This window comes from Danaus plexippus (assembly GCF_018135715.1).
Source record: "Danaus plexippus chromosome 3 unlocalized genomic scaffold, MEX_DaPlex mxdp_25, whole genome shotgun sequence".
NCBI lineage: Eukaryota > Metazoa > Arthropoda > Insecta > Lepidoptera > Nymphalidae > Danaus > Danaus plexippus.
In genome coordinates this window covers 153,897-167,135 of record NW_026869844.1, presented here as the reverse complement: position 1 = coordinate 167,135, position 13,239 = coordinate 153,897, and positions in this window count along the sequence as shown.

The window sequence follows — 13,239 nt, the reverse complement described above, 5'->3', positions numbered from 1 at the left end:
GCAACCGAGTTCCAGTATTTTCTTATATTTATACATAGCAGGAAGTAATATTTTCGCCGTATCTACACACCTCATGCTAATTCTACAAGAATGAAGCTGTCGTGCAAGTGGTAGTTCGAAAGATCAATATTTGTTCATTACTGTACTGTTTTGTGACGAACGACCAACAAATATAGATCTACGGTGTTTTGAGGATTTATAAAACAGGAGAATATTAAATATTATATATATTATATATAATTACAGACATTTTATTCATAGTTTACTAGAATTTAAATGTCACTTATAAACCTGAATGACCCGGAGAAGTGAGAAATAGCAAATTATTTAAATAATAATTAATATATTATATACTAAATTATATCCTTTTCTACAAATATTTTTTTTGTTTAAATAAAATAAATTTTTAAATTTAACATAACCTTTTCTTTTTAAAATAAAATTTAATAAACAACAAATACTGAAGTAAAAATATGGGCACTTTTGTTCTATAAAGTACGTAACAAAAAACATGTACCTACTGCGTTTTAATTAAGTTAGGGAACTTAAGCACACGAGCATATACATATGATTATTTACTTCAGTCGTTTAACAATATTATAAAAGGAATATATAGTAGGCTAGATATATAAAAAAACACTAAACAAGTTATTATAAATATAATAAAGCATGAATAATATATATATATATATATATATATATATATATCCATGTATATATTTATATAATATAATTTAACCTTTTTTGTATTCCCATGTACCTGTTTGAACGTCCGTCTAGTTCTCAGAGGGACGGAGGTTTTTTAGGCGGACTCGGCGCACGCGCACGTGAGAATCCGCGCAGTACAGCAATATTCATAGACAAGCATTAGAAAGAGATGGTGAATATGAAATTAGGGTGGTTATACGCCGGTTCAACGACCTGCAGCGACACGCGTCTCAATGATTTTGATTATTTTGATTTTGTTATATATTACTATGTAAGTTATTGAGAAATATTCGTTATTCGACATAATAAATATTGTAGAAAATGTATTTTTAAATTTATTAATAACTTTTATGTTATAATTAATTTGACTAGTTTTTTTCTGTTAAACAACAGTGTAACGACAGTGTCTCAGTAAGGTAGACTTAGTCACACGTTGTACTTATCTGAAAACTTACTTTGACTTTTCAAAGTGTGTTTTAACATAAATTTATCATCTTTTTGACTTTGTCAATTTTTTTCTATTATTTAAAACGTAGATATAGATAAAACAAAGTTAATCCAATAAATCACTTATTCCCGTATTTCTTGGTATATCCATAAAATTGGTTATGGATTTTACAATATTAAAATGATATACGAAATTATTGGTAATATTTAATATCCAACATATCATGACCCCTCTAAATGAGGTTCGCTCAACTTATGACAGATCATGATTGGACTGTGGACGGTAAGGTATTATTTTTGTTATAAAATACTATGAAAGCTCACTACATATTATTTCTTTTTGACAGCATTGCATTTATACACCACATAAATCATTATGTATCGATTTGGAAATATACAGACAGACTTTGTATGATAATGGTGACCTTCACGTCATTTATCACTCCTTCCCAAAAACAATTATAGTAATATTGAAAGAGAAAAATTATTTGACTCTACAAAGAACAGTTAATCGACTAAGGATTGTCGAATATCTCGCCAAGGGTAGTTGCGAATATATTTTGCGTTCAGAATAAATTTAATTTTTGATTGATAATAAAACAATTACCGCAGACGACGTCGCGGGCAATACCTAGTAATATTTTAAAAGTAAGGAATACGCATAATTTATAGCAAATTCAGCGACGACCTGATAATTGCATGAAATATATTGTAATTAACGCCAACAGAAATTATTTATAAGTGCTTTGTATGCATAATTTATTGTTTATTAGATATTATAAGGAGTATAAACTAAATTAGTTGAATAGAAGTTGCTAAGACGGAATAGAATTCATTGCAAATTTAATCATACAATCATATTTTTTTTAAACAATAAAATAATTATATTTTTCTTCTTCATTCAACGCCATTCCACACGCCACAGATTAAAAACTGTGGAAAGTCATATTAGTTTATGGAGATAAAACGTTAAACTTATAAATATGTACATACATATAATGTACGCACCTATTTTATAAATGTGTAATTACAAGTGACATGTATTAGTCAATAATATTGTCATTAAAATATAAGGATAAATATTTTATCCTTAAACATGCATCCACTTACAAAGATATAAAATTGAATCATATCAAAGAAGTTAGAAAACATTTTCCTGGTCTTTACTATTGTTGACAGTTGATTGTTTGTCGTACCAATGTTTACAACTTTCGATTTTCTTATTCATCTCTCTTTAATTACCGATTTACAAACATATCACGTACTACAATAAATAAAAATTAGTATGTTTTTTTGTTTATAAATGTATAACGATAAAGATCCAACATCACACTGCCAACGTCCTCAAACAGCCAAGTCAACAAAAACCTAAATTTTTAAGTAAACGCATGGTAGACGGAAATAGACAAAATTTCGGTACCCCGTACAGCCTCTTCATGCCTTTCTCTATAGCTGGGGCCATCGCCTCCGATAGTTTGGGAGCGTAGCCTTATTGCGCAAACGCTTCCCACGTGCATCCGAAAGGCGCACTCATCGGACCGTTATTTTTTCTACTTCACAACAAGTTACAGCGTCATTCATCTCGTAAAATTGGAATGTTTAATTAGAGAAAGGGCGCTTGTGTTGCCGAGAAGTCGCATTATTGCAATGAGGACCCTTGTATATTCAAACATTTTTGTTGTCGACTGTATTTAGTAGAACGTAAATCAATAAGACATAGACTAAACATTATTCAAGCACATATCAACGGATGAGTGTAATGTATTCAATGAGAAAGCGTTTACTTTTATAAATGATAATAACAACATTACTATGTAGTTCTAGTGTTATAAAATTAAAAAGATACATTCGATTCCTTATAACATGGACATTTTAAATCACTATCGCAATTCGTGAGTAACCCTGAGGTGCGGGTTGCGCGGGCGACGAGAGGCCCCGAGAGGTGACCACCGCGCGTCGCCCTCTCCCTCCCGCCCGCTACACCCTCTACACGTGAGGAAATTTTTACATCTAATATCAAGCCTTCCAAGACTTTAAATCTCTCTTATTTAATAATCAAATATACCATATAATTTATAGTAATGTCAGACGTAACAAAGGGAGTTTGTATGTATTATAAAATATTATAGAAAAAAAATTATATCAATTTATTTAAGTGACGGAAACATCCGTGTATAAGCGGACATTATAAAAATACAAAAAAAAAAGAATAAGAACTATGATTTGAAAAATAAAAATGGCGCGCGTAATTCAGCGACCCTGAGATGACGTGGTCGAGCGGAGGCCACAAATAATGCGCCCGCGCCGCTCCCCCGCCCTTCGCACGAGAAAATTTATACTTATTATTTTTTATATAACAGAAAATTACAGGTCGCATTGAATTTGCAAATTTATGTATGCATCCGTAATTTCCTATCCTTGGCACGCCGCTATGAATATGTAAAATTAAAAGACATGTTTAAGTTTGTTTCTGATTTCCACGTGTTTCAAAATGTTTTATATTCATAATATGAGAAAATTTGGAACACGAATATATTTAAATACATGCTAATCAAGTTTGCTTTCTTGAAATTCAAGTTCAAGATTAAAGTTCGTTGTGTTTGAAACACCCAAATAATGTTTATTTTCAAAAGCATGCCCCTTGTGAAAATGTTAACACGTGCGTAACATTGGCATAATAGCCCTATTTAAATAAAAATAACTGGCAATGTAGAATATATGTTAAGAGAAAAGAAATCTGCTTGAAAATTTAAACCAGTAATTACGGAGACTGCATGAATATAAAAGAAACTGTAGTTACTAACACCGCTATTATAATCGTCACTTGTTTTATCATTTAATTGATGCTTTTAAAAAAAACAATGCATTTATTAAAATTAACGGACCATAAATAGGGTATCGTACGTCAAATACCAAAAGTTTATGCACATCTTAACCCATATCTTGAACGCTGACACATTTTCATACTTTCCGATATGTACTGGATATGTCGCAGAGATTTAACTTTGGATAAAGAGATTCTTGAACGCAACTTCCTTTACGAATATTGATATAAAAGATTAGCTTAGTCTATTAGAATTATGTAATTACGTTTTGCCTTTTTTATATAGTCCCTTTATTAATGTGAAGAGCGCTTTCAACTCTTCAACTTTAGTATATTAGTATTGGTATATGTAAGTCTAATTGTAACAGGACGCGAGGGTCTCATCATAGCTCATATCGAGGGTCAGGGGTCTTGATAAGCGCTCTCCACTCTACTAACCTTACAGAGCTGATCGTAAAGATAATGCACTCGGCTCGTTAGCTGACGATGTTGGAATAAAGATTTTAGTTTCTCACACATTTATTATCCAGAATTATTAAGTTTTATTTTATATTTCGCGTTTCCACAAGCTTTACGTTCTCTTTAATTGCCTCTGTTTGTGATTGCATTGAAACTTTGTACCTTAACGCCTATTCTTATTCATTTTATATCGATTCATAAACATATTTGTTTCTCTTCTGTGACACTAGGTTGTGTTTTGGTGTTCGTCCAAGTTAAAATATGTACATGATACAGGAAATCTCAGTTCAATAATTTGCAATTTAAACGAAAAATATTTTTCATTTGAATGACAATCCTAAGGAATGCTAATATGTGTATAAAGATGTTATGTTTATTCCTTCTTCTGGGTTATAGTTAAATATTTACAGGAGTGATCTTTAGAACATTGCCTTACTACACGTTTGAATTGTCTCACTACGCACGTAATTGTATCTATTAAGACGTATGTTTTAAGAATTAAATTATGTTTCCATAGGTTTCCTAATAATTAAACTAGGTTCCATATTAGTGTCATGCTTAATTCGAAGAAATCATGTTCCACTGTAGTCGAATGAAAATATACACTAACAACGTTACACATATATTTTTTATATAATAAGATATAAAATAATAAACAAAATTATAAGTTTAGATTCGTATTTCATCAGTCACTTTAGTAAATATAATGAAGTCGTCAACAAATTAATGATAAAAAATTAGAATGGCTCCAAGGGATCCGTGGCGAGTCCATCATGTGGAAACAATTAAAAATATACGAATATAGTTATTTTATTCTGATTTTCCGTCATGAAAATCAGAATACAACGGATACTGACATTTACCAGATTACAATCGGGGTCGCATCAATGAGAGGGCATGGGTTCACCGGAAGTCAGCTAGCGAGGGTACTATTTGATTGTGATGCAAATTCCCTATTTCCGCTGGGGGACGCAACAGGTGGGGGTCGCGCCACCGAGCAATCACTACCACTCACATTGACAATACTGATGTTACTATTTTGTATAGGTATGTACTAAGAACTTACTTAACTACTGTCTTCATAATATATAAAAAATTCATAATATACAGTACATAAAAACAGCTGAGATTTTTTAAGTTATAAGATATAAAGAACAATATCATTAGACTATAAACCGTTCTGAAATAATAATATACGAATGTCAAAAAACCATTTGAGATAATATAAAAATAAAAAAATAATAAAATTAATCGAAACTCCATATTTAACGGACTGAATGATGAGAAACTTTAAAAATGAACAATTAACCTTCAATTTAAAAAAAAAATCACGAACAAGTAATTGCCATTCAAATATCCTTTTCCGGTGAGGGTGTAGGGTGGTGTGCATACAGCCGTTAAAAATAAAATGCCACAGACTTTACACACGTAATTGTTTTCGTCGCCCCGCCATTTTATAAATAGCGTTGGTCAATTTTGCTTCCTGTGATATATGCGGTGTGTTACAAATTAATGTTCAAAAAGTGTCTAATCAGATAGCACTTTAACTTTGAACTTATTATATGGAATGAATCACATCGGTGAAAAGTGGGACGTATAGTTATATGGGTATTATAAAATGCTTTTGACGGTTACAAAAAACTTATTTCTTTTAAATGAAACTAGTATTATTCGGATTTACTACGCGGATTTTATTATTTAAAAACTACATAATCCCGACGTTTCGGTTACTTTGCAGCAACCGGGATCACGGGCAGACGAGGACCACGGTTGCTGCAAAGTAACCGAAACGTCGGGATTATGTAGTTTTTAAATAATAAAATCCGCGTAGTATATCCGAATAATACTAGTTTCATTTAAATGAATAAAACTCGCGAAAATCTTAGATCTCATTAACTTATTTCTTATTATTTTATTAAAGAAATCTTCATAATATTCTATATTTATAATAATATCAAAAATAAACATGGATTGCTGAAGTTATTATTAAATTCAAGCACTTCTTACGTTATCTGTGCTTAATGATTTAAAATCATATAAAGAGTTTTTGTAAGTAGCCTTACACGGTTCACGTTATCTTAAGTAATGTAAGAGAAGATAAAAATATTCAATGCATTCAATATATCTTGTTACGTCGCTTTAATTGCCTGTCATACAATTCATAATCGATCGTATATTTAATTCACGACTGCACAGAAGTAAGAACGCTCAGTTTATCGAAATGTGACGATACTTCATAACAAAATATGCAAAATAATAACTTTATATAAGTGTTCCAAGGAACGTCACCCAAGCGTGCGCAGACGCAGGGGGCGGCCACCCCGGCCCGAGGTCGTTCACCTCTCCCCCCCGAGCCGCTAGCCCCGCGGGGCCCTCACAATCACAGCCCTTTGTGCTCGGAGGGCTAGCGGAGGGCAAGGACCATTTGTTTCTTTGTTTTGAAATACCTTCCAAGTTGAAGGGGTCTGCAGGTACTCGGCTCTGGTCACTGGAATCTTTGTTTCGGAGAATGAAATATATTAGAATTTGGATTCATTGTCACAAACGCTTTGGTTTACAGATTATATTTAATGTTTAAGCTATACTTTGTTACTTTTAGTATATAATAAAATCGTGCATTGTGTAAGAGTTCAGTTTTATATTGAAACTAAAATAAATGGTTGCAAGCAACTGTACGACAAGTAAGCGTATTCGAAAAATAACTGATATAAAACCTCAACTTAATTGTAAATTAAAATTCCAAGTCCACGAATTCCATGACAGAGAAACATTTAAAGCAATTTATTTCGATTTGTCCGCTTTCGAACCCCTAGTATTATGAATGGGAATAAATAAAATAGGGTTATCTAGCGTTTGTTTCCTTTGGGGTAGTTACTGGAGCGATAACTGACACAAGTAGCGATCCATGAAGCAACCCTGAACCATCACGCTAAATGATTTTACCGCATTGGGTACGTTAACGGACAAGTGTATTTTATAGCTATTAAGTTTTCGATTCCAGCTCCCGTACTATTAGTTTCATGAATACCGCGAAACAATTAGTGTGCTATAAACCCGCGACACGCTTAGAATAATGTTTCCTTAACTAAAACACTTCAAGAACGAGTTTGAATTCAAAAACATTCTACCGATAAAAGTGGAAAAGACTATCAAATACATATATGGTAATTTAAAGGAAATCCTAAATACTCTAATTAATCCTATAGAATGAAACCTGTATCAGGGAATCGGTAACACGCATAATATCTATCTGAGCAGATCCTATCACCCACGGACGGTCGTGTAATAAATTTTTCATTAAAAAACACCCTCACAAAATAAACGGACAAAAAGAAGCACCCCACGTCAAGCCCGCATACCGGCGGAGCAACTCGATCGTGTCAAATTGAACTGAATTTAGTACATCACAGTACCAATTACAGACAGACATCACGAAAATACACATACATACAATTTTAAACTTTAAATTAAAATCATAAAATATAAATTCCTTCGCTTCCACTACAAATGACTTATAGTTTGTGAGGGTGCGAATAATAGGGGTTTGTTTCGATGAATGAAGTAATGTATTCATTCGATTGTAGATTATAAAATATAACATTGAAAGATATACTTTTATGTTCTCATTCGTTCGGAACAGACGCATTCAAATGTTAATTAGTACGGGAAGTACCTGTTGCTTTTGAAGAAATTATACAAAGAGGTTTAATAATTATCTACCATGTAACAAACAGGTCAAGTCCACAGATTATATTATGTCAATATCTTTATTGATTCAATTCTATTTTATTTATTTTTTATATAATATTTGACAAATATATTTTTTTCCTTTTATTGTGTTTTTATGCAGTAATGTCCGAGTTTATAGACAAGCGAAGTGGTCGACTGTCAGTGGTCTAACAATCAATCAAATCTTCATGAATCGATGTCATTTCATTATCTACGTAAGTAGGTTCTGAGGACGTGATGTCTTTAATAGACCAATACACGGTACACATTATTACGAACTTGAGATGAGACTGACAAAAAAATATACAGAAATGCAATTTGTATTTACAATAGAGAAAATGTGCTGGAACATAAATGAGGTTTTTGCAACTCAATGTATTTAGTAACGTACACTTAAGGGTAAAGATATTTAGTGATTTATGGTTATATAGTGAAAGATAAGTGACTTATAGATTAAAAAAATTATTACATTTAAACTGAATCAGAATCAGAGTATTTTTTTTTAAAAGGTATGAATGTCACTTTCTTTTAGTATAGTTTTAAAACCCTTTACACACTACTACAAATATATTATTCCTACTTTAAATACAAACTTTTTATCGATTCCTATATTCAGATTATCTTTCAATATGTTTTGTTACAGCATGCATTTCCAAACTGTTTAATAGCAACATAAACTATCGGCTGACCAATCGACATTCCAAAACAAATACAGTCTGTGCAAGTTTTGACATTTGCTGTGGGTCACATGATGCGTTTTATAAAATCATTTATGTGTGTTCCAATATGTTTTATCTTTGGCATATTTCTTTGATAACATTTTAACAGCTATCAAATGGGGTGAATATAAAGTTACACCCACACGGATATTGTATAATAACCTGTAACTGAAGCACCCTCTATGCTTATCGCTGGGTCGCGGTGTCAAACGACAAGTGCTGGTTTGAACACTGATATACAGATACTGAAAACGGTAATCAACAAATTAATATAAAATAACGCCACTCTCTTGAATACTTCGATAGTTTAGCATACGTATTGGATATTTTCATAATACGTAACTTATCTATATTAAATAACATATATAATTTTTTTATGAAACAATAATAAACAATATAAATCCAACTTCTCTTCATAATATTCAGATGTCTTAATTTTATGTCTTTAACGTTGACATAAATTTATATTTAATGTTACACGCGTTTTGTCAAGAGACGCTTCCATGGTGGGTGTATCGTAGTGGTGACGTCACCAAGCAGTCATGGCATGTCACGTGACAACACGAGTGCCGACATGGGGAGCGCGCTCATTCATATTATTGTATATTTTGACGCGGTCTGGTGGCCATAAAGAATGACAAACGTACGTAAATACAGCTCAAACATATTTAATTACAATTTTTAATTAAAATTGTTACGTTAAGAACGGTCAAGTACTTAATTTTCGAGATTTTTTTTTTTGTTGTGTCGGACATTTTTAATGTCGTTTTGTAATATGAACAGAGTGAGGTAAAAGAACATATTGTTTTCGGGAGAATCTCAGGAATATTGAAACACCTTTCTGACGCAGTAACACTTAAGTGTTAGGTACATTCGAATCGTAATGCTTTGAAATGTTAAGATTTTCATTTCCTTACTGTTCTGATCTTTTATTAGAACTATGAATTTAGTAACTTACTATTTTCATTTCATTTCAATAAAAAATAATTTATCGATTATAAATGCTCGATATTAAAGCAACATAAACATAAATTGCAGTTTCTAATTGAACTACTGTTATAATAAACATTTCTGTATGAGTATTTCAAGGCGTAATTAGACCGAGGTATAAAAACGAAATCCTTTGTTCTCCTAGCCACATTATATCTAATTGCAGCACAAAACATCTAAATCTTGAAGAAATCCCACGACTCTGTCCTCGAGGGGACTGGGAATGGAGGCGCTTTTTTTCTTTTTTAAACATCGTCCGAAGGGGGATGACCGTCGCCTTTTTGTTTTCGTTTTAAAAATGTCCAAGTTTTGGCTCTGGTCTGAATCGTTTTAAACTTGATTAAATTGTATGTATTATAAACTGATTGCGTCACAAATAACTCTTATACGTTACAATGTGCAATAAAACAGACGAATTTATAAATTGTCAGTCCTTATTAAATGGATAGGTATGTTATAAAAATTTCCAACAATAAGCTAAGTAACTGTTATGAACACAGTTAGCTTTCTCTCGTAGTATATATTGTTTTACCTTTAACGCCGGCACACTCGGTTAATGTTTACTCACAGTTTTTATTGCCAGCAAAAATTATTGCCTTGCGGTTGTTGATACTTATTATTACTATGCAAATAAAATTACATTTTTAATATATCCTTACATGTTAAATTTATTAACCTACTCTATGTTATATTGTTTGAAATTCATTTTTATAAAGAATAAATACGACGTTGAAAAAAGCTCTTTTTATCAGCTATGTATAATGCATAAACGGTATGACTGCTCTTATAATGGATGGCTCACTCCCTGACCGTAAATTCATTAAAGGCTAGGGAGAGCTAAATATAAACCTGGATCAATAACTGAAATCACTGATGCAACGGCTATAACCTATTATAAAAATATTATAAATACAAAAATTCTCGATATATATTGATATCTATTGCTTGCAAGCTAATTACAATCGAATATCTGTGTTTGTCTATGGTAGGTATTGTTTCTTAAAACAAACTAGTTACATACGAAACAGTTCATTGTAAACGTTTTAAAAACTAAGTAGAGTTACAAACATTTTATAAATAATAACTTTATGTGATCAAGTAAGCGATTTATAACATTTAAATTATATAATGTTATAATTTAAATGGTTTTTTTGACGCGGCTCACATACAAAACATACAGAGCTGCTCAGAATAACAATGAACATTTGATATCTAATCTGCCAACCCTTGCTATATAATGTTGTATGCGGGTATTATCGTTAGGGAAGCGCCACCCCTAGATATGTACAGGTGCCCTAAAATAGATCCTACAACATTGTAATAATGCATCTGCGCGGATCGATGCTCGTCACTGTATCTACGGACACGAAAAGTCAATTAATACCCGTATATGTTGACCTAATTGAAATATTCCGGGTTCCATTTAGACTATAACGCTTCAGTCCCTGTTATAGAACACGTGAATTTCAAAGGGGACGCTCAAATTAATGGCTTTAATTAATATTTTGTCTATGTTTTATAACACATGAATTCAGCAATGTTAAATGATTCTTAATTATCCTTAAACTTTATTTCTTTGTTACGCAATACTACATAATTATATACATAAATAGATTTAATTAAATTTAATAATAAATATGGAAGTATATCTTCTCGTATGTCCGTACTCCGGGATGAATTTATATGTATATATTTAAAATTGACTCTTTATATATAGGTTACATACAGTACGTGTTTGTCGTTGCCAAGATTGAAAACTTTGTTCTTGAAGAAATATAATTTGATTTTCAACAGTTTTAATTAAATAAGTTCAAAAAATAAATACTCTATTACTTTGATTAAATAATAATTATATAACGATACTTCTACATAGCAATTGTTTTTATAAAAACAATTAAAAATAATTTTATGAACACACGTCTAAACACAAAGTTTTTGTAAGGGCGAGACATTAATATAAGAGAAAAATATTGACATTTTAAAAATTGAACCCAGCTAAGAAACATGTCGCAATCGTCACGATATCACGCAACGCTGTTGGTCTAGAAAATAATAAACTACAATAATAAATAAAATACTAATTGCTAATATAAATAGAATGGAAACAGATTACTAAACTGATACGTTCCAATATTCATAACAGTTATGAGTCGAGAGCTGGTTACATTCAGTTGCGTATGATGTTTGGTAATACGCGAAATGTCAATTATTGATGAGCGCTCGAGCGTCTGGCGTCCTAACTGCTAACACGCGGCCATCCATATAGTCACCGCGGAGGTGGTCGTTTAGAAAGGTCGCCACACGGGGCATGCACCTGCGAACAGACCGTCGGGAGGCACTCGAAACCGACAGCCGAACTCATCGCCGTGACGCAACGCAAACAGGATCCACCTTCCAACAAAAAGTACCACGGCCACTATTTCGAAACTCGCGCACCTAAATAGAGAAAGGCATCCATGTACATCATTTGTAGCTCAGCTAGTCGCAACCCACGGGGTACGGGGTGAATGCCCTTAATGTCCTCCGTCCTCCTCCAGCATAGCGCCCTCCCGTTCTAGCGTGCGAGAATCCCTCTTCTTTTGACTTTGAAAAGAGGGCACGTATTTCGTAGCGATTGACCAAAAATGAACCTTAAAACCGGATAGGACAGTTGAAATTCGCTTATAAAAGTGATTACTGTGCTTAGTTAAGGGTGTGTGCGCACGCGCATTGCGTTTGTATTCAAATGAGGACAGTGCGTTCCGCGCCAGAGAGCACTATGATTGTACTTTTTTAGTCCGTGAGCTGTAATCAGCTACAAGGAAATGGTCATCCTTAAGGGTGGCGGGGACTCCGAATTGAGAACAGCATCTCGTTAAAACTACAATTAACGGATTGTCGCACATCGTCCATATGCTTACATATTAATTTATAATCATAGTCCTCGCTATTATTATTTCAAATATGTTTATTTTTTACGCACATTAACTACAGCAAACCCAATTCTATCACATTGTCTTATGATTTAATTCCATTATTTTGTGTTCTAAGGTATGATGCATGTTTATACCTGGTTAATATGCAAGCACGTAAATAATTATTAGTTACATGACACAATTCGCAATTAGGACATCAATCATTACAAATACGAGTCCGCAATGTTTTATATACAGAATAATAATGGCGGAGTTAAACGGAGTTAAAATGATAAAGATTTTTGTATAGGTATGTATAATGTATCAAATTTTTGAATAGAAAAAAATACAAGGTACATTAAATTAAAACATATTTACTTTAAAGTTTTGAACAACTTAAACTTACATTTATATTAGTTTGATATATCAAGATCATAAAAATATTTCAAAATTCAGCAAAATATTCAAT